General features: G+C 45.4%; 1 protein-coding gene across 1 annotated transcript in view; it reads right to left on the reverse strand.

Annotated features, from left to right (window-relative positions):
* Positions 1–23,883, reverse strand: part of LOC125740159 (tripartite motif-containing protein 16-like) — a 112,626-nt gene that overhangs the window by 61,634 nt on the left and 27,109 nt on the right. The window lies entirely within an intron of this gene.

The raw sequence follows: 23,883 nt of genomic DNA on the forward strand, positions 1-23,883 counted from the left end.
CTGATCGCGCCGATCCTCTTGTTCACCACGCCCCCTCATCTACCTCGTGTGGAATCCCCATATTATCAGCTGTTTCTAGTTGGTACCCAGTTCCTGATCCAGTCCCAACATTTCATGATTCTCTGGTTCCTGATTGAGTCCTGGCAGATCCTGATCATTAGAGGTGGAGGAGGAACTTGAGTGGGACCCCTCAGGAATGACCCTGACTCCTGCCCCAATTAACCCCTCTGGAGTGAAGCCCCGACCACCACCCTGTCATAGCAGATCCCGGCCAGGACCCCATCTCTTTGTGTCCTGCAGAGGGGAAGGACACTTATGCCGGGGTCGAGTTCTACCCGCCCTGCCTCCCAGCTCACCTTCAATCTCCCTTGCCTCTGCTTGGCAGTCACATTTGGTCCTCTGCCTCCTGCTTGGTTGTCGCCTGCGGTTCCCCTGTGGTGACTCATCGGTCATCTGCGGTTCCACCTCCGATGCCTCGTCGGTCGCCTATCATTCCCCCAACTCCGCCTCATCGGACTCCTGCGCCTTTGCTGGCTGTGGCTTTGCCATCGCCTGCAGCAGCTTCAACTCCCTCTTTGCCTCCTCTGGTGTCCCCTCCGCCTTCCTCCTCACCTCCTCCCACGGTCCCTCCGTCTTCCTCCTCATCTCCTCCCGTGGTCCCTCCGCCTTCCTCCTCACCTCCTCCCGCGGTACCTCTGCCTTCCTCCTTGCCCCCTTTGCTATCCCCTCGCCTCCTGCCTTGCGGTCACTTGTGACCCCTATTGCTCCCACCTTCTGCTTTTTTTGTTTGTTTGTTGTTTAATACACTTACTGTAATCTGATTGCCTGTTAATACTTTTTAAGCTGTGGTTGCTGTTTAACTTATATGTTCTTGTTAAATAAAATGATTTTTCTTCATAACGGTAAGATTTGGTATACCAAAAACCTTTTTTGAAAAAGTAGTAGTCGTCTTATAATTGGGGTTGTCTTATATTCGAGCCAGTACTGTAATTCACAATTAAGAAGTCCATAATTCCTCTACTTCTAATTTGGTCGCCGAACAAGATAATATTACCTCTCCCCAATGGTTTAATACAATCCCCCAAATCCAAGATTGAAACTTTTCCAATTTATTCATTAAGCATTCCTTAACTACCCCTTAAGTCTATGGGCTAGGATTAAGTTTACGATTAAGGTGCAGGAATGTGCTTAATACTGGTCTAACAACCTTTTGTTGACCTTTGCATCACTGCATGTTGTGCGTTCATTATTACCTAAAAAGGACGTCCCCATATCTGGCAACCACCAGGGCTCTGGAGCCTAAGTCCCTGGGCTAAGGTGCCTCTTTCCCCAGGTAAGAAGTCAAAGAAGTCCTTGTACTAAGACCCATGCAGCACCAGGGCTCCAGTCAAATTCTCCCCAGGATGGGAGCCTCTTTTCCCAGGTAAGGGATGAAGGATGTCCCTCCAGTCTGGGGATTGTGACCTTGGGCACAGGACCTACAGTTACTATGAAGCCTCAGGGCTCCAGTGAACCTCTCTTCAGGTTGGGAGACTCATTCACCTTCTAAAGGTTTAAAGATCTCCTGCTGCTACTTCCATCAAGCCCCAGAGTTCTGGAGGAAAATCCAAGGAGCATCCATACTTAACCCTATCCCTGGCACTAGCCTCAATCCCTGTCATATCTTTGCAAACGCCAGAAATATCAGCTTAGCTGCACGTGTGTCTAGGCAACACCTGAACAGCTGTATGTGTGCAATGTGATGTTTGGCTGGCCCCCCATCCTGGGTTGTTCCCTGCCTCGTGCCCATTGCTTCCGGGATAGGCTCCGGACCCCCCGCGACCCAGTAGGATAAGCGGTTTGGAAAATGGATGGATGGATTGATGGATGGATGTAAGTGAGTATGTCTGCTTTGAAGACACAGAGATCACGCCTGCTTAGGTAAGGAGTGGGGAAACAGGTCAAATCTGTAAGTTAACATTCTTAAAGTGAGTTTAAGTTCCAAAACAGTTCTTGAAAACTTTGGTGGAAAAAATTTCACTCTGAACCTGGTGACCTTCCTAAGACTAATATACTGTCAGCACAGACACAGAAACAAAATGAAGAAAGATGATATTTATGTGCTACGTACTTTATTTTCATGTATATTATATTGAACAATGTAAAAAAAACAAATTGGTGGAGTAACTGCTTACAAAAGCTTGTTCTGTCTAAACCTGACACAGTCTGTCTATAATTGTTCACACAGCCATTTTCTCTAGGCTTATGTAGGGATGAATTATATCATTTTTGTATGGAGGGAAAATGATTACGCTGCTCACATCGGTTACTCGTAAACCAGAAAGAGGAACTTCTTTATTGGTGCAGACGCATTTATACAAACAGACACGTAGTGAGTATAACATACAGTAGGAGATCATATACGGTAACAATAATTCTACAAACCTGCATGTTACACCTGATATCACACAGTACCTTCAAATAATATACATTTTTTATGGTAAATTTGCATCATCTATAGAAACATGCAAAAATAATCTTCTAAACAAACACAGAAATTCATTTTCAACAGACCTGCTCTCATAACTTTCTATCTTATTTCTATGTACAAAATAAAATAGTAGGATTATAGCTAGTTTGCGGAAAAACAATTTCAGTAACAGTCATACTTATAAAAGCTAAACAAATATCTGTTCTGCGTAGAGTTTGTATAATTTAATGTTTAAAACATAAACTCCAGCTTCAGCGTTTGCCCAGGCTGCTCTTCTGACTGGCCTCAGTCCAAAACCACAACTACTGCAAACCACACCTACTGCAGCCTGAGAAGCAGGAAACTCCTTCCACTCACAGGAATAAAAACAGCTGAAAATGAAAACAAAAACTAATCCAGTCAGTGTTCTTTGGAAAATGGCAAAAGCCAATGTCACACTGGATCAGAATGAGTTTCCCTGTCCAATATGTTTGGATCTACTAAAGGATCCAGTGACTACAGCCTGTGGGCACAGTTACTGTATGAGCTGCATTAAGAGCTGCTGGGATCAGGAGGATCATCTTGGAGTTTACAGATGCCCCCAGTGCAGACAGGCCTTCACACCCAGACCTGTTCTGTACAGAAACACCATGCTGGCTGAGGTGGTGGAGAAACTGAAGAAGACTGGACTACAAACAGTTACTCCTGGTGATGATTATGCTGGACCTGGAGATGTGGAGTGTGATTTCTGTACTGGGAGAAAACACAAATCTGTCAAGTCCTGCCTGGTGTGTCTGGCCACTTACTGTGAAACTCACCTCCAGCCTCACTATGAGTCTCCAGCTTTTAAGAAGCACAAGCTGACTGATGCCACTGGACATCTGCAGGACAAGCTCTGTTCCCAGCATGACAAACCCCTGGAGGTCTACTGCCGTACCGACCAGCAGTGTATCTGTTATCTCTGTACGATGGATGAACACAGAGGCCATGATTCAGTCTCAGCTGCTGCAGAAAGGGTGGAGATACAGGTCAGGCCAGAAATGCTCTTATATAAATTGTAAAATTTATTTGAAATCAAAATGGCTTTTTTATTAATACATTTCAGTTTATCTGCTCTGAAGACACCAAGATCAAGTCTGTTTTGGGAAAGTGAAAGTAAAATGAACTAAAAATGGAAAATGTTGCTATAAATTTTAAAAATTTCTCATTGAATTCCTACTGAAACCTCCATTAAACAGTGAAACTTTGAACAGTGAATGTGCTTGTAGTGTGATTGTTGCTGCCAAATGCTGTGGGTCCAGCATCTCAGAAACAGCCACCATCCTGGGATTTTAACACACTGCAGTGTTTAGAGTTTACTGAGGATGGTGCAATAAGCATAAACACCTGTGGTGGGTCTGTGGGTGAAAATACCTTGTCAATGAGAGAAGTCAGAGGAGAATAGCCAGACTTGTTACAGCTAACAGGAGGGTCACAAGTGCAAAAATAACAGCTCAGTACAATGGTGGCTAGTCAAAGGGTTTATGTCTAGTTGATCCTACCTACAGTCAATAAAACATTAAAGAATATCCATCCATCCATCCATCCATCCGTTCACATCCATCCATCCCCTGATCGCTTATCCCGGTCAGGGTCATGTGTAGTGCCTGGAGCCTTTCCCAGGCAGCATTGGGCACAAGGCTGGGGTCCACCCTGGACAGGATGATCAAGACCCAGACAGGGTGCAGTCAAAGAGCCTAAGCACAGTATGGGCCAGTTTACCCGGCTTACCAGGTTTATATTACCAGTAACCAGGATTAAAAGGAAGCAGCTGTCAGTATTCAGGCGAGGTACTTTGGGCTGGGGGGCGTGGAATCCTTCAAGCGATCCGGGCTCATGCACACAAAAGTGGTTTAACTAACCTGAGTTACAGGGCTTATCCTATTTATATAGAAAAATGCCATTTAAGGCTCATTTCAGAAACAGCAAGTTTTCATACACATGTGGAATGGAAATAAAGACCATGAAGTTACCAATTAAACTGAGACCTAAAGGTGACAATCAACCTGCCATTAGTCTCTGCCAGATCCCTGCAGCTGACAGTGTATGAGTTTAATGACTGATCATTTCCAATCAGTTCTGGCTGGGTTTCAGTACCTGAGGCATCCAGCATCATGACGCTCCAAACCCCAGCCCTGTGCTGTTTTTATACCTCCTGTCAGCTCACATCACTATTGTACAATGAGGCTCTCTGGAGTCTCAAAAGGGGCCAAATGTAATTTACCGTCCTCTGCTCCCTGTGTCACCAACAGAGCTCAGCACAGTCAGCAGTGGAGAACAGCGAGAGGATCTTCACTGAGATGATCCGCTCCATTGAGAGAAGACGCTCTGAGGTGACAAAGCTGATCAGAGATCAGGAGAAGGCTGCAGTGAGTCATGCTGAAAGAGACATGGAGAGACTGAAGCAGGAGATTGATGAGCTGAAGAGGAGACACTCTGAGCTGGAGCAGCTTTCACACACAGAGGATCACATCCATTTCCTCCAGGTAACAGAACAGCTACTTTGGCAATAAGAAAACCACAGTATTCAAATGGATGCATGTTATCATTTGTATTTCAACTAGTCTGTCATTTGTCAGATGTTAATGGTCCTGCACATTCCATTACAATACGCAATTGTTGTGATGAATCTGTTTAATCAGACTGTGTATCTGTAGAGGTACCAGGGTCTTCCTGTTTTTCCTGAAGCTGGATTTGGACCCAGAATCTCTATCTATCCACGCTGCTCTTTTGAGAACGTGAGGAAGGTGGTTTCTGAATTGAAGGATCAACTGGAAAATGTTTGCAAAAAGAAAACAGCAGAGATCCATCACACAGGTTAACAAATAAATACATTTTCCTGTGTGTTCATGTAAATATAGACCATGCAGAGAGAGTATGCAGTGCAGTCAGCCTCATGTTTGTGTGACCAAGTCAGTTTCTGTTTTCAATAAGACTAAATCTTTGTGAAAACTGATGATTTAGCTCCACATTCTACAGGCTGCAAAACCCATATCACAGGAATCATGTTTCTTCTGCTTTATAGAATCCAAAAATCTGTATTATGAGTAACAATGATTTACAGCTTGTTAAACTGCCTGTTATTGTCCCTCATAATGATAATACCCTACTGCTGTTGTCTCTAGAGTGAGTGAAGTCCATCTCCCACAAGTAAATTCCTTTTGCTCACATCCCTGTTTCTCTCTCTCTCCTTCTAGTTACCAAAGACACCGTCCTACCAGTATTAGTGCCCAGGACCAGAGCAGAATTCTTACACTGTGAGTCTGTTCACACACATGCTTCTCTCTCCCTGTATGAGGTGGAGTGTGTTTTATTGTCTTTCGTTTTCTTCTGCTAGTGGAGCTTCTCTTTCTCTCTCCTGCTGCCTCCTTTCACATTTACATGAGCTGTTTATGTCAGTAGGCTTTGAATTCAATTGCAAGGCAAGTTCATTCAGGGGCTTTTCCACACACCAGGAATGGTACATTTGGTACTTTACCTTTTCCATTGACTTCCAGCTAATGACCAGTACCAAAAGTTCCTGTACCTAAAGTACCAAAGCAGCTGGGATACTTTTTTGGATATTTGGTACTTGAGGTGGGACATGCAAACACGTTCATTGTCGATTTAAAAGACATTTTAAAAAGCCTAAAAGCCAAATAAACAAGTAAATAGTTAATTAAAAATAAGTTATTTTGAAGAGGCAGCGTATGACTAAACTGATGATTTAGTGCCTTGAAAATATACAGCAAACAATATTTTAAGCCCTGTTTATGATGAGCTGACAGTGTTAGCAGACCTCAGGTCTTCAGGAAGCTTGTTCCACAGACGGGAGCATAGATACTAAAAGCTGCTTCACCCTGCTTGGTCTTGATTCTGGGACACTGAGTAAACCTTTCCCAGATGCCCTCAGGGGTCTGCATGCTGCGTGACATTCAAAGAAATCAGAAATATATTTAATCCCGAAACCTATTACTCTTTTGTATACAAGAATATTATTTCACAACGAATCCTGTATTGCTCAAGAAGCCAGTGCAGAGATTTAAGGACCAGGTGTAATATTCTCTTATGCTATTATGTAATATTATCTTATGGTCAACTGTACTGAAGGCAGCACTGACATCCAATAATACAAATCAAAACCAAGATTTTTGATTCATCACTGCTGAGATGGATGTCATTTAAAACCTTAACACCTGTAGAGTCAGTGCTATGCTGTGGTCAAAATCCAGACTGAAAAGCATTTTAGGTTATTGTTTTGCACCATGAATGAACTAAGTTGCTAAAAAACAGCCTTTTCAGTGATCTTTCCTAAAACAGGTAGGTTTGAAATAGGTCTATAGTTACTTACTACTGAGACATCTAGGTTGGACTTTTCTAAAAGAGGTTTGATATCTCAGGTCTTCAGGGCCCTTGGAAAAAGGCCTGACTAAAGAGAACTATTGACTATTTGTAGCACATCTGATGCTGTACAATTAAAAACATCAGCATTAAAGGAGCTTGTAGGTAGAGTGTCAAGGCAGCTGGCTGGAGGCCTAAGGTGTTGAACAGTTTTTTAACAGACACATTCACATTTTTATGTCTTAGCATATTATTATTATACTTTCATAAAGATAAATGATTTATTTATGGTTAATATTATTATTCATTTAGACATTTCTTTAAGTATATGTCAATGAGTGTGGTCGGTCGTGTGCTTCTGTGACGTCGTAACTGCATCATTTACATCTTCCTCAAAGTCATTCTCTACGACAAGATTATGTCTCTGGTGAAATGCTATGCTCTCCGGAGTTTTCTTCAGTACCTGAGATTGGATGTACACTTCAGCATTTATTGGGATTCCTAATTCTTTCCTATACTTTTTTGTAGTGAATCATCACCATTCCTTCCCAAGTCTTCGTAAGAACTGGTATATTTTCTGCTCAGTCAGCAGTTACAATAGTGAAGTTTAGAATGAAGGGCAGACAACTGCAGACAACTGCAGAGCCAAAGGAACTTTACTCAAGAATGGAGGAGTGAGGGTGAAGATTATCGCTACAGAACTGAATAATGTAATATTAGTCACCTTTGTGCCCCATGAAATAGCATTCATTTTTTGAAAGTACTTGAAGTTTTTTTTTGTCTTAATTGCATACATACTCATTTCGCATTAATAAAATTATATATCAAACTCCCTTCTCTATCCATTGTGGCATTTTGTAAATCTTGGATCAGACATTTAGGATACAATGGGTCTTCGCTTTAAAAAGGTTGCCGACCTGCCGATCTAGGGGGTGGAAAAGTGCCACATATAGTGATTATGCCAGCCAAAGACCTGAGATTCAGTAAAGCTAAGATTAATGTATTAAACACATTGTATGACCCAGTCTGTAGGTGTCACACAACTGGAGTCAGATTAGATAGAGTAGCTGTGGGCTTTGATGCACTTTGTTCCCCCTGAAGTCAGTCAGAACAGGAATGGCTGACACTGGGGCTACTCCTCACTGCCTAGTGTGGGCTGTAGCTACAGCAGTGGATCCAAACCAAGTAAGCGGGGGGGCTTAAGGGCCCAGGCTGTCCTAGATGTCAGCATGTACTGTAATGCTGAAAGCAGGGAGGCTGCCCTCGTTTTGTTTGGGTATCAGGAACTTTTTGGTGCCACACAGTAACAACTAATCAAGGCCTTTTATCTACATCCTTAAGCTAAGTTCACACTACATGATTTTAGCCACAATTTTCTGCTTGATGACAATTTTTGGAGATCGCTGACAAAACTCCCAGATTGGAGGCAAAATCTGTGTTCGATTGGTGCCGGCAAGTCAGAGCTCAATCACCATTTGTGACAGTTCAGAGATGCGACCTGTTGGAGGCGCTGTTGCATTGCAGACACCCGCCAGATATTTGGAGTTGTAAATATCTCGACTTTGTTCGTGACTCCAAATCCTGTAGGTGTGAAAGTGTCACGGCTGATTATGAGCTACAGCCAATGAGAGCGTAAGACACGAGGTGAGGAGTGGTGTTAAAAAGGTGTAAAAAAGTTACTGTCCTGCCCCACTTGTCCGCTCCTTCCATGTGCCACGCCCCTCATTAACCCCGTGTGGATTCCTCATGTTTACCAGCTGTTTCTGATTGTTGTCATTAGTCCAATGTATTTAACCCTCTAGAGTCTACGGGTAGGAGACACTTTCACTGACTGGGGCATGATCACACGTTTCTTCAAATGTCATAAACTTAATTCATGGCAAATAAATTATTTCTTATATATTTGTTTTGCCATTACACTCATCTTTATTTTAATATATTTTGTAAGTATGTCAGAGTTTTGTTAAGTTTGTAATTTGACATCAAAGTATAGACACTGCAGTTTGGAACACTTGCAGAAACATTATAAAAGTACATAGTAAGCAATGGTGGCAGTTTGTTTTGATCCCAGATATCTGATCACCAAAGTCTTGGCTACATGAAGATGATTAAATGGTGTAGCTGCAACATTCAGTTGGATAAATAAATAAAAAAACCTAACTCATGTCACTATTTCTGGTCTCCTTCCATTGAATATTTAGGAGCTCTTACGTGTACGCATGAGCCATTGACACTTGGCCACAACACCCCCCCCCCTTTTATGTCGCTGATGGGGATGTATCTGGATCGCATTTCGGCATTACGTTGTTGTAGGGAGCTGCCCACTGGCCCAATGGTGGAATCCAATGGCGCAGCCGAAGGCTGTGAATGCGTGTTGGTCCTTCCAAGCGCTCCTGGGAATTACTTACCCTTTTTAATATACAAGATATTCTTTTAGACACATATCTGACTCCATTTTATTAAAGACCTTTATTTCAGTATATTGTAGTCATGATGTTTATGTTGTTTGGATTACTTCGAGACTCTCCTTTAGATTACCAACTCTAGTTTACCCATGCCGAAGGAGTCCGCCAGATTCGCCTCGGCCGACAGGGCGATCCGTGGGCTTATTCCACAGGGTTTGTCTTAGAGGTACGGAAATCGCCACCATTTAAGACAATGTCAGCCTCTGATTATTCGGGTCCCTCGACCTATATAATTCCCCAAAGGCTCAGTGTCTGCCAATTACTGAGCATGTGGGTGCCTCGGAGATTAAGCCGATGTTTACCCAAACCACACGTACGTCCACCTCAGAGGCTCAGCTGGGGGCAGCCCATACATGTGTCAACCTCAGCGGCTTTGAAGGCGCACCTTTTATTACGGTAGTTTGTACGAGGTTTACTTTTGGCTCGTCTCAGGGACTCCGCCGATGCCGCCCATTGTCTTACCATGTGAGTGTCTCAGGGACTATGCCCGGTGCCTAGGAACATAGTGTGTACGCTCCTCAGAGGGTAGACCGGTACCTTTCATCAGCGTGTGTTGACCTCAGAGGTTAAGTCGGCCCGTAACTGAGCGTGTGCGAACTCCAGAGGTGTAGTTTTGGTATCCACCTAACTTAACTTGGGCAGTCGAGTTTGGGACCCGGATAAAGGGGATTTAACCCAGTGGCTGCAAGATAGTATTTACCACTTTAGTCCTAATCAGGATAGAAGCCCAATCTGGAAAGTTTATAAAAGGTTAGCAAATCAGACAGTCATGAAGTAATCAAGACAACATTTTTTAAACATATTACAATATCCAATCATTGACATGTGGCCACATACTTGTAAATACATTTGGACAAATAGAATATTAAACAATCACATTCCTCAGCTGAGAGTGCACAAAGTTCTGCGGAAAGTATCTGACTACAGATGGACTTTCGCACAGTTCTCTGTGGGAGCTCTGATTACAGAGTGACTCTCCGAATTCTTCTGAGGCCCTTCCTTAAGTATCCAACCCAGGTGATGGCATGTCTCATGAAGACTGACCAATTTTGGTCAATGGTTAATTTTAGGGGCATTGTTGGCCTTGGTTCTCAGGTCCCTAGCCAATCAGGTCACTTTAAGGGGTGGTCGTAATTCCCTTGTTCTGCCATGTGAGAGGCTCTCTCAGTTTGGTGGGTTTCTATATTTCTCTTAGGGAAAGTTATACTGCCTTAAATCTGAGAGTGTAATACTCCTCGTCTCATGCCTATTCAAACGAGACCAAACATGCTTGTATTTGTCCCTAACATCTATGTGTGGTGAGTTATCCTGTTTATAGTGGAAAAGGTGTCTGTGTCTGGAGACTGACAGCTGTTGTTGCTGTGGATTGACTGTGGAACTCCGGCCACTCCGGGGGTGAAAGGTCTTGCTTTTTCTGTGTTGCTCCAGTTATTCCCATCCAGTCTCTCAGGAGCCGGCAAGCCTTTGCCTTCCTTAAAAGGGGTGGTTTGCGAGTAGAGTCCAGTTTTGCCTGGGCCAGCGAAGCTCTGAAATAGACTGATGAAGGCTGATCAGAGTTGGGGCCTGCAGAACCTATAAGTTTTATGTCCTTACATTGTTCATCAAATTACCATGCGAATGCGATTTGAATACACGCTAATGCGGTTATTTAGAATGTGAATAGCGATCTTCAGGGGAGACCGGTACTACACGCCCCCGATGCAGGTAAAACAAAGAAAGGTGACATGGTTTACTTTTTTGCCAATTTAACCAAATTTTAAAAACTTTAATACTTCCGACAATGGATGTTTTGAAAAGTAGACAGATTACAGATTTAGCGAGTGTTTTTTCATGATTGTACATTAAGATTTCAGCGAAATATAAACTGAAATAGACGTGAAAAGTATATTGTGTCGCCAACGATGCACTTGACCCCTGGGTTATGTCTGCTTTAGGTATGTTTTCCCCAGTCGGGTCATTGAAATTTTGCGTATGTCATTCTTGTGTTTTGCCTTGCGTGTTTGTACAATGAATCCCTCGTTCCCTGCTTCCTTGCCTCCCTGTTCTTGCTTCTCCGGTCGGCGTGCACAACAGAATGACAGAATGATTTCCCTGCCCGAAGTTACGCACTTCACGGGGGAGGTGTGCAAAAACCTGCAGCGGCTGAGACACGGTGTGCCAGAACTCAAAATGAAGCAAATGGCCACAGCCTGTGGCTTACCTTTTGGTCCCCTGTTGGAGCTGCCAGAGGTGCCCTCAACTCCGCCACCAATTGCCAGAAGGAGCAAGAAAAATCTGAAAAACCGCAGACGGGAAGACGCAGCTGAACTCTTCCTAGGGTCTTGGTGTCCGTTGCTTGCCCTGCTGCTTGTCTGAAGGAACCCCCCCAATCCTCAACCCAGCGGTGTTGTTCCCTGACGCCACTGCCGCCGTTTCACCATTGCAGACACCCGACGTCCACATCACTGCCCCTTCGCTGCCGGGATCAGCAACTTGCCCATTTCTGGGAATGCGCCTGGCCCTTAAAGGGGCCAGGTCAGTTTGGGATACCTTCCCATGGGTCCCCTGGCTCCTGAAATGAGCAGCGTCCGCTGCCAAGGTGCAAACCCTAGCCGTATTCCCTGTGGTTCCTGTGCCTCCTGTGCCGTCCCCCCTGTGGTTCCTGCGCCTCTTGCTCAGTCCCCTGTGGTTCCTGTGTCTCCTGCTTCATCCCCCCGAGGTTCCCGTACCGGCAGTTCCATCCCTGCTCCTAGTGGTCCCCGACCCGGTGGCTCCAGGTCCTGCTCTGTCCCCTGTGGCTCCAGACCCGGCGGTCCCTGTGCTGCCGCTGCCTGAGGTCTCTGCACTGCCGCCACCCGAGGTCCCTGCTTGGCTCCCCGTGGTCCTTGCTTGCCTCCCCATGGTCCCTGCTCAGCTCCCCATGGTTCCTGTGGTTCCTACTTCGCCTACCGGGGCTCCAGGTCCTGCTCTGTCCCCCATGGCTCCAGACTTGGTGGCTTTGGCTGTGCCCCCGGAGGTTCTTGCGCCATCCATTGCGGCTGCACCCCTGGAGGTTCCCGCACCACTGCCGCCCGAGGTTCCTGCAGTGCCCGTGGTTCCTGCAGCGCCACCACCACCCGAGGTCCCTGTGGCACCCTTGCTCAAGGTTCCTGGCCTGGTGCCTCCTGCAGCGCCTTCTCCCAAGATTCCTGGCCCGGGGCCCGAGGTCCACACGCCGGAGGTTCGTGCTCTGCTGCCTGCTCTCGAAGAGCCTGTCCCCATGATGCCCGCTTTCTATGAGGCAGTCCCACGTGATGCCCACTCCCGAGGAGCCAATCCCCATTTAGCCCGCTCCCGAGAAGCTAATCCCCGTGATGCCCACTCCAGAGGAGTCAGTCCCCGTGATGCCAGCACCTGAGGCCCCGGTCCCTGCGGCTGACATACCGCCCTGCAAAATCCCGGTCCTGGCAGCTGACGCGTCACCCTATCATACCCCGGTCCAGACGTCCAATGCTCTGCTTCCTGAGGTTCCCGTCCTAACAGCCGAAGCGCTGTCCTGAGAGGTTCTGGTTTTGGCCACTGAGGCACCGTCCTGCGAGGTCCTGGTTCCGGCTGCTGACATGCCAGCCTGCAAGGCCCCAGTCTCTGCGGATGACGTTCCACCCCCAGTGGCTCCAGTCCCGGTGAACGACTCGTCGTTCCGATGGTTTCCCATCCCGGCGGCTCTTATTTGTATCCTGGCCCCTCGGCCTCCGTCCCCCCGGTCCCTGACTCCCAGATTCCCGACTCTCTAAATCCAGTCTCCTAGGTTCCTAACCCTGCTCCCATGTTCCCAGCTTCCATGGCCCCAGTCCCCATCCCCGAGGAGGTCCCTGATGGCCGGACCACTGCTCCTCCCTCCTGTATGGAGCTGGCAGAGGAGTATGAGTGGGACCCCTCGGGGATAACCCTGACCACACCCTTGGACCCCTCCAAGGGGTTACCCCAGCCAGCGGCAGATAGCGAATCTCGGCTGGGTTCCCGCCTCTCAGTCTCCCAGTAAGGGAGAGGACACTGATGTCGGGGTCGACTTCCTGGCACGCCTTCGCTCCCCCAGACTCCAGCTCAGCAGGTACCCCAACCTCACCCAACCTTGTAGGCTGGCTGTGGCCCGGTCTCCAACACCTCGTCAGTTGCTTGTGTCTGGGCCGGCTGTTGCTCCACCCCCGCCTGTCATGGCTACAGTTCCCTCTTCCCCTCTGCCATAGTCCCCTTCGGCTCCCTCCTCCCCACCTCCACCAGCCCCTTTACCTGCCTCCTTGCCACCCTCGGCATCCCCTTCAGCCCCTGTTCCGGCCTTGCAGTCGACTGCTGCTCCAGCGGGCCCCGCCTTATGCCCACCGAGGGTCCCTTCAGCTCCCCGTTGCCCCTTGCCCTTTGGCTCCCTTGTTCCCTGTGTCCACGCCCCATCCTGCTCCCCCATTCTTCCCTCCTACTGCCTTTGTACCCCCTGTGTTTACTCCCCGTCCTTCTCCACCGTTGTTCCCTTCTGGTCCCTTTGTGCCCCCTGTGTTTCCTCCCCATCCTTCTGTGCCTTCGTCCCCTGCTGGTCCCTTTGTGGCTCCTATGGGTGTGTTCCCTGGTGTGGTCTCTCCTTTGCCCCCTTTAGTGTTCCTGGGTTCCGTATTTCCATCTTTGGTGTCTCTGTGTCTGTTTGCATTCCCCGTGGTTTGTCGCCTATTATTTGAATTGTCCTCCTTGTGCCTGTTCTGTGTGTCCATGCTGTTCCCTGTGGTGCGTTGATGTTTTTTGCTTTTGCTTCCCCAGGTTTTACTGTGTCTCCAGAGTCCGCGCCTTTTTTTTTGGGGGGGGGGGGGGTATGTCCTATCCTGCTCGTCCACGCCTTCCGTGTGCCACACTCCTCATTAACCCCATGTGGATTCCCTGTGTTTACCAGCTGTTTCTGATTGTTGTCATTAGTCTAATGTATTTAAGTTTGCATTAGGTATGTTTTCCCCAGTCGGGTCATTGAAGTCTTGCGTATGTCATTCTTGTGTTTTGCCTTTCGTGTTCCTACAATAAATCCCTCGTTCCTTGCTTCTCCGCCGCCCTGTTCCTGCTTCTCCAGTTGGTGTGCACAGCAGTTACATTAGTTTAGATATTGTTCTTACTGTTCAGGTATGTGTATGTGATTATACATTCATGCAGTTACAGTGATGTCTGTCTGTTTCTTTTGTTCTTTATCCAGATGGATTTGCATGTGCTCAGGTGAATTTTGGTGTGAGTGTGATTTTAGCCAACAGTCAAGGATGCAATTTTAGACAGCATCCAAAGTTCCAGAAAAATAGAAAATCATACAATTTCATTTGTCAGTCTCTTTTTCATTCTTTACAAATCTTTGTCTCTAAAGATTACTAGTTCCTTCTTTAAAAAATTGATCATTTAAAACAAAAAAAACCTTCATGATTATTCTTTTTGCGCGCGCTAAATGTACCTTTATTGAGATTCATTAGTATTGTCCTAAGTCGGCACCCATAGTTTCCCCCAAACTGACTGTGACACAGAGCATCTCCTCAGTCTGCGCATAGCGCTGCTGGAGGGAGGTGAGTGTGCGAAGTGGTTCACAGGATGTTCATATTATGTTTGTAAAGACAAACTCACCTTTAACAGTAATCTTTGGAGTCTAATTATATGGTTAATAATTTGAACCCTATTAATTTTGAGAATGCTTCTATGCATTTCATTTTAGGTTTATTATACAGTATCTACATGAGTAATGTTTTTGTTTTCAGGATATTCTGGGCTACTCTGATATGTCATAAGTTGATGTGTTAATACTGAGGCAATCTTGATATTTTTTTGTCTTGACATTATTGATGTCATTTTTGTATGAAGATAAACTACTAGCGCCTATTGAAATTTCTCACATTTTAGTAAATTAAAATATATGCCTCATTGCACACAGGGTTACTCTGGAATACTTTAGCGCACAATGTTGCATCTTGGACACCCGGATCAGGTAAATTCTCTCGATCATGTCTGTGTGTTATATCTATTCAAAGGTACCCTCCTGAGACTGGGTGCGAAAAGCAACGCATTTTGTTTTTGTCGGGTTTTAAGGGTTATTTTTCTGACGAAAGTTTATAGCTTTATTAAGCTGTAGTTAAGCCTGTTAGTTTAGCACGAGCAACATTTCAGCGCGTCTTCCCGCCTGCGTCGCGTGGGTGTCCGACATTTCTTGAGCTATTTCACTTACTTGAATTACCGCTTCGTTTTTACATTTTATGTATCGTACAGAATAATAGCTTTCGGGCTAAAGTGCAGTTGGGTCCCCAGCGAGTCTCTCAGCATGGCGTGTCTCACAGCGCAGGGGGCAGCCGGAGCGCCGCAGACTCGGGCGGCTACATGAGTATATTGGGAATAAAATGTGTGTATTGGAGCGAGATCGGTGTTATTGAGTGTGTGAGGTGTGACAGTGATAATGATGGAGATGCTGGGCTTCATTATGGGATTAATCGCTCTTCTTCTTGCCTACAGACTCCTGCCAGCTGACGCTGGATCCCAACACAGCAAACGGATACCTGTCTCTGTCAGAGGGGAACAGGAAGGTGACACGGGGGGCATGGCAGCCATATCCTGATCATCCAGAGAGATTTGACTACTGGAGCCAAGTTATGTGCAGAAAGAGTCTTACTGGTCACTGTTACTGGGAGGCTGAGTGGAGTGGAGTAGCCTGGATAGGAGTGACTTATAAAGGAATCGCGAGGAAAGGAGACAGTGTTGACTGTCAGCTTGGATTCAATGACAAGTCATGGATGCTGCGCTGCTCTTCTGACAGTTACTCTGTCTGGCACAATAATAAACAGACTCTCATACCCATAAAGCCCTCAGGCTCCTGCAGAGTAGGAGTGTATCTGGACTGGGCGGCTGGTACTCTGTCCTTCTACAGAGTCTCCTCTGATGGACTGACCTTCCTGTACAGCTTCACCTCCTCATTCACCGAACCCCTTTTCCCAGGGTTTTGGGTTTATATAAACTCCTCCTTGTCACTGTGCATGCTGGGATAGCTCACTGTGTGCTGGAAGGAATTTTTACCTTATCAGAGTGTCGCTTGTCGCTGCTTCTCCATGGCAAAAGGCAAAATCTCTGCTTTTTAACCAGTATAACCCTTTTTACTCTGTCTGAAGTGTGACGTATGTTTGACAAAATAAGTGACTGGGTTCGGCAAACTGAACAAACATGCAAAATGTTTTTCTCTCTGATTAAAATGTAATGAAATGTAATCCTGAGCTGCATTCCGCTTGGCCCACCGGTTCTTATGGGCTGCCTCTGGAATCACAAAGGCCAAAAAGGCCCGATAGGGCTCCTTCTTCAGCTTGACAGCTTCCCTCACCGCCGGTGTACACTAGTGGGTTCAAGGATTGCCGCCACAATTGCACCAGCCACTTTACAGCCACAGCTCAGCTGCCTCCACAATGGAGGCACGGAACATGGCCCATTCGGACTCAATGTCCTCCACCTCCCCCGAGGCATGGGAGAAGTTCTGCCGGAGGTAGGAGTTGAAGCTCCTTCTGACAGGGGATTCTGCCAGACATTTGCAGTAGATCCTCACTATACGGTATACGCTGCCAGGTCTGACTGGCTTCCTCCCCCGCCAGTGGAGCCAACCCACCACCAGGTGGTGATCAGTTGACAGCTCCGCCCCTCTCATCACCCAAGTGTCCAGTACATGCGGCCGCAAGTCCAACGACAAGTCGGTCATTGAAGCTGCAGATAAGTAGCTTAAGCTTAAACTTAAGCTGCGTGTGACTTTGCCATTAGTTTGGGCGACAAGGTTGACCATGGCCAAGAAACATGAAGACAACGGAATCCGCAAACGCACTGAGAGCGCAACAGTGATCCCTAGCTCCACCCACCACTCCTCTCCGATTAACATATATTTAGCATGTAGTGAACTTGAAAATGAAAAGTAGGAAATGAAAAGTCAAATTGGAAAATGAAATAACAAAAAGGGTTTTAATTTTATCTTTTAATTTTTCACATCTGACTCATATATGAGTGGAAAATCAAAATGCAAATGGTGCTATTTCATTTTAATTTTAACTTTTGCAGAATTTTTGCAGGCAGACTTTGGAAACTAAATGGCAAAGTTGAGATTGTATTTTCTTTTTATCATTTTTATGTTCGTTTTATTTTTGAAAGAAAATACCTGCCATAGACTTGTCTCAAACATCTCATACCAGATGTAACCCTGATGTAATTTTCATCGTTCGCATTAGTATAAATCAGCCTTTAATCTGGGCGGCCAGTAGGCAGAACAGGCTGAGCCATTTAAATACCTAAGCACAGTTATGGACGCCTCCATACCGTTGTTACTTGTACCCACACCGTACCGAAAGTTACCAAATCGTGATTTCAAAACCGAGGTACGTACCAAACCGTGATTATTGTGCACCGTTGCTCCCCTACTGTCTATGCACATTTTATATATTTCTGTCAATATATTGTATTTGCTACCTGTACACTGGCAAGAAGGGCTTCCTATTCTATCTGTTAATGTTCTGGTTCAGTGCTACTCAAAGCGTAACTGAATAACATGTGTAGGATCACACATGCACATATCACAAAGCTTAAATTCCAGGTGGCCTGAGACAAGGCCTACCCTGGTACGAGAAGGCACACATCGACCTAGGCCCCAAAGAGGGGTTTGTGACCCCACACACACAGATAACAAGGGAGGCCAGCACTCCAACTTTTATTGCTCAAAGTTTTAACGACCTACAGACAGCAGAGTGGACCCCAAGGACAGGGGTCCCTCGACTTGGCACACAACCCCCTCCCCAGACATCCTGCCTTACATACCACTCACCGAACAGACCAACACCCCAAAGAAAGTTTCTTTTAAGTTTGGCTTTTGTATATCTGTATATGTATTTACTCTTGACTACTAGTCTTAATATACAGATATGTACAGGTTATGTTCGAATGTGTCTTAACTTTTGGAGATTCTTTTTCTTTGTTTGACAAACCTTCTCCCCCCCCTTTTCTTTGCCACATTCCTCGGCAACCCTTATCTGATCTTTGTATTCTACCATGCCTATCTAAGGGTAAGATGTGCTTATGACATGAGAATATGTCATATAATGTCTGTATAAAGGGTAATATCTGTTGAGGTACAACCTAAACCACCTGTACCATATACTGGTGTGAGTAATAGAACATAACATAATAGCATAATATAAGTAATCATTAATTAATCATCACAGATGGTATTTGGTGTGAACCGCTAGGCTGGTACGGCATGTTTGGTATCAAACCGAAGGAAAATCACTCCAGTTTCCAAATCTGGTCAATGGTTACCACAAAAGTGGACATATCAAAAGTTACACCAGCCTAATGAAAATCACCATTACCAGAGAAGTCAGTCTGGTCATAAATCCCAAAAGGACTGATACCGACCCCCTTCCGAAAGCCCGCCAATTGGATGGTCAGCCATTGGTCCAGGACTCGAATTCCTGGTCACTCCTAATCATGAACCTTATGCTATAAAACCTGGCATCTCAGAACAAAGAAGCGGAGAAATAGAGAAGAAAACGGAGAAACAAGCAGCGTTCTTAAAGCCCGTCGGTGAAGACCCAAAGAACTGCAACTCAGCCCAAGCTTCACCAGAAGAAAGAACCAGAGGAACTCCACTCCAACAACCGCTGCAAACACCGCGCCTCCCTGAGAGCCATCACCCATCAGCTCATCAGCCACTGCAACCAACTGCAAAGACCTCCCTCTTTCCTGCATCCAAGTAAACCAACTTCCTTTCCTTTCTAACAACCTAAACTGTCCTATTCACCTGCTATATTCCTTTAGGTTTATATTCCTACAAACTGCTTGCTTTGCAGAACAGTTTTTCCCTTTTCAGGTTAATCATTTTAAATCTGGTCACTGCATTTTCATGATGACATCGTTTGTGTCTTTTCCGTTACTTCATGTTTATTGTTTGTTAGGTATAATGTCTGTTTTATGTTAGTTGTAGGAATAAATGCATGTCTTTTTACACAACTTCAGCCTCCGTCATTGAGTGCTCACAATAGTCCCTGCCTCTGTGCGATCTGGCTACTACGCTCTGAAACCTCTAAACCCGCCTGAAATATCGCGAGACTCTCTCTCATTGGCCGTGAGAGGAGCTTCGCTACCGATCGTTTACATTACCTGGTGACGCAGCTCGCTGGACGAGCCTACTAACCCAGGTTATTAAGCGATACTGGTTATTAATGAATCCCATTTAAGTCTCACATTAACAGATATTCGGGGATTCGCAATTGAGTTTGGAGGAGCCGACCATTCGGCATAACAATTGGTTACTAATCAGCATCAAATAATAATTAATTAAAAGTTAATTAATTTCAAAACATATTGGTGGAGATATTAAAATATACCTGAGCTAATAATTCCTACACATGATTAATCTGCGCTCTCTGGTGACTGAGCGCAGCAGCTTAATATCACAGGTGACACTTTGGTCTGCAGGGGGTGCCAGAGGGCAGCTTCCTAATCCATCCATTTTCCAAACCCCTTATCCTACTCGGTCGCGGGGGGTCCAAAGCCTATCCCTTAAGCAATGGGCACAAGGCAGGGAACAACCCAGGACGGGGAGGCCAGCCCATCGCAGGGCACACTCACACAACAGTCACTCACACATGCACACCTACGGGCAATTTAGCAACTCCATTTAGCCTCAGCATGTTTTTGGACTGTGGGGGGAAACCGGAGTACGTGGAGGAAACTACATGGGGAGAACATGCAAACTCCATAAACATGTGACCCAGGCGGAGACTCGAACCCGGGTCCCAGAAGTGTGAGGCAACAGTGCTAACCACTGCAACACCATGCCGCCCCGCTTCCTAATATGAACATCGGCAAGATAATTAGCACACGGCCAACGTCTCTCTCACCACCAACAGCGGTCCTGGGGTAACAGTAAACATAATTCATATAATACAATTAAATTCAGTCACTGTATCTGAATCAGCATATATAATAACAATGTAAAAGTAGTTAGGAAACATCCCAGCAGGCATTTTGTGTTGTGAACATGTTGTTACAACGCTGTCTCTCAACATTGAATAACCGATATCAGAGTGTTGGTTTCGAAAGATACAGAATTGTTCCATATTGCTCCAATATATTTTTTCCATATTGGTCCAATGTTGCTTCAGTGTCCGTGTGCCTTCGCGATCATTCGGTAAAAAAGAAGTAATTTTGTTGCTTTTTCATTATATGAATAAAATAAAAATGGAGATACAGCTTTATTTTCCTATCAGAATATTTTGCAGTTATATAATGAAAGCAGATCTCTTGCCTTCCAAACTCTTCCATGGTTTTTATCTTGTCAATGTGAAAAACAGTATCTACTGGAGCAATGTCCTTTCCAAGCTCTCTGATGGATTTCCCTATATCAGTTAAAAGGAAAAGAACCTTCCTCCGGAATCCTTTTGAAGAGAAAAAAACCATAAAAAGCTAATAAACTTTAGATGTTATACTATTTTTTTCGCAACGAGCTTAATCACATTCAGATTAGGATAATTTTAATTTCAATTTCACCCAACAGCTTGGTATTTATTTTTTATTTCCAAGTATGTCTTTATGCTTAGTTAGTGAAAGTGTGTTCCCTACCCCTAGACCCCAGAGGGTTAAAATTAGAATCTCCTTTATTCAACAATTTCAACCCTGTTGTAGAGGACAATTTACTGGGCAACACTGGTAACCCCCACCAAGACTGGAGGACCTGTGATTACTTCAAGCAGTACATAGATGAGCAAGTTTTTAAAAAAGATCTCTGAGAACACAAACCAACAGGAGGTGCTTATCTCTAGACCTAGTTTGAAAACCACTCCAGAAGAAATCAAAACCTTCTTTGGCATGTCAATGTACATGGCATGTCTCAGCTACCCTAGGATCTGGATGTACTGGGCAGTGAAGACAAGAGTCCCAATTATAGCCAATACAATGACACGAGACAGGTTTTTCAAGATTAGACAATCGATCAAAGTTACAAATGATCTGAATGTGTCTGATGAGGAGAAGAGAAATGATGTCCTCTGGAGGGTGAGACCTCTCAAAAAGAGTACAGCAAGGCTGCCTCAGTTTGCCAAGACCAAAGAAGGCCTGTGTGGATGAACAGATGATTCCGTTCACAGGCAGATGTCCTGTGTGGCAGTTTGTGCCTGGGAAACCAAACCCCACCGGCCTGAAAGCCTTTGTGCTCCAGTGGTCTGGTGCTGGACTTTGAGGTTTATAAGGGCAAGAATATATTCACTGACCATAACCTGGGAATCGGAGGGAATGCTGTCATTCGGATGGCACAGTCACTTCTACGAGGAACACACCTATACTTTGACAGATTTTTCACCTCTGTCAAACTGCTAGATGCACTGAAAGGTAGTGGTCTCCAGGGAACAGGGACCATCATGAAAAACAGAATCCTAAAACAGTGCAAGTCAAAGATGTCAAATGATAACATCCACCCATCCATTTTCCAAACCGCTTATCCTACTGGGTTGCGGGGGGTCCGGAGCCTATCCCGGGGGGAATGGGCACGAGGCAGGGAACAACCCAGGATGGGGAGGCCAGCCCATCGCAGGGCACACTCACACAACAGTCACTCACACATGCACACCTACGGGCAATTTAGCAACTCCATTTAGCCTCAGCATGTTTTTGGACTGTGGGGGGAAACCGGAGTACGTGGAGGAAACTACATGGGGAGAACATGCAAACTCCACACACATGTGACCCAGGTGGAGACTCGAACCCGGGTCCCAGAGGTGTGAGGCAACAGTGCTAACCACTGCACCAGCATGCCGCCCCTCAAATTATGCCATATCTGAAAAAAAAGTAAGACGTGCATCTGAGATGGTTGTCAGAAAGCCATCAAAGATTGCAGTGCTTAAGTGGCAGGACCATAAGGCAGTCCTCGTGGCCTCCACTGTCCATGGAATAGAGCCCCAGGATAACGGCATGAGCCAGGGTTGATCTGTGTGACCAAATGATCAGCTTCTACCCAATGTCTAGCCGTACAAGAAAATGGACTGTCCGTTCCATTCTGCATTTCTTTGACCTGGCTGCCACTAACAGTTGGATTGAGTACACGGTAGAGCATGAGATGAATGGGAGACTGGAGAAGGATAGGCTGCAGTATTTTAAGTTCAAACTGCTGCCGGCTGAAGATCTTATTGCCCCAGCCCAGTGGGGACGAGGTCAAGAGTTTGATGAGGTGATCAGTGATGTCAGCACTGATGATGAGTACACTCCCCCTAAGAGGTGAAATGTGGAGCCACAGCCCAGTGATAGCCTGAAAACATATGGGGCTGTCCATATGCCCAAGATGGTGTAGGCATCACGATGCAGGAGAGGTGGATGTAATGGCAAAACCTATGTGAAATGCACCAAATGCAACATGTTTCTGTGCCTTGCCAAAGGAAAAAACTGTTTTCTGGCATATCACTCCTAACTTAGAACCCCTGATGTTTTTAAATAATAATTAAAAGTTTTTAAAAATCATTTGCCAGGTTGCCTTACTGTTACCTTATTATGCTTTCTGGAGGCATGGATTGCCATTTCACATTTTACATGATCTGCATTAGTAATCAAAAGTTCAACTGTTACATTGTACAAGTCTTTTCCAAACTTTTTCCATGCTTAAATAAGATTCCTGAATTTAGCAGTTTTAAATGTTTTAATGATATGAATTTTCCATATGACACCATTATATGAATCTATGATAAACTGTGATTTAACAAGACCCGGTGTCCACTCCAGAGGACATATGGTAAAAAATTTTTTTTGGGGAAAAAAAGTGTTGCAACATGTTTCTTTTGTTCACAGCATTTAACTTGTCTAAAAAATATCTAAATACCAAAACATTTTTTCTTCTTGGTCTCAGAAGGTTAATTGTCATATACATAGTTATGCAAAGTACAACATGCAGTGAAATGCATTCTGAACCGCTCTTTTGTAGACTGTGCAAATTTAAAAATCCATATTAAATATACTTAAAGGCTATAACCAAAGCAGCCTCTGGGGTTCTGCAGGAAAGTGTGACTGTGTGCTCTGCTATAAACTAGTATCCTATCCATTGTGCCCCCCCCCGCACTGTGCCACCTGGGACAGGCTCCAGGCTCCCCACCCCCCGTACAGGATAAGCAGTAATGGAGGACGGCTCCACACTGTTCCAAAGAAAGGGCGCTCCAGCTCCCTTCAGGACTTCAGACCAGCTGCTCTCATTTCACGCCTCCAGGCTTGTGGGTGTGGTTCCCACTCCTGGTTCTGCATGTACAGCTTGCATGTTCTCCCGGTGTTCCTGTGGGTTTCCTCAGGTTTCCTCCCGCTGTCCAAGATCATGCAGTTTGGTGAATTAGTGTGTCTAAATTGTCCTCTGTCTGTGAGTGAGTGTTGGCCCTGTGATGGACAGGCATCCCATCCAGGGTGTCCCTGCCTTGTGCCCTGTGCTTCCTGTGACAGGCTCCAGGCTGTGTCCCATAACCCTGTACTGGATTAGCGGTTACTGGAATTTGTTGGATATTTTATCTAGTATTTAATCGTTTTGTCCCTGGGGTTGGATGAAGCTGATCCATTAACCTTTGGCTTAAATGTGAGATTTTAACTTAATAGTGTTTAATA

This window comes from Brienomyrus brachyistius, chromosome 4 (genome assembly GCF_023856365.1).
Source record: "Brienomyrus brachyistius isolate T26 chromosome 4, BBRACH_0.4, whole genome shotgun sequence".
NCBI classification, from domain to species: domain Eukaryota; kingdom Metazoa; phylum Chordata; class Actinopteri; order Osteoglossiformes; family Mormyridae; genus Brienomyrus; species Brienomyrus brachyistius.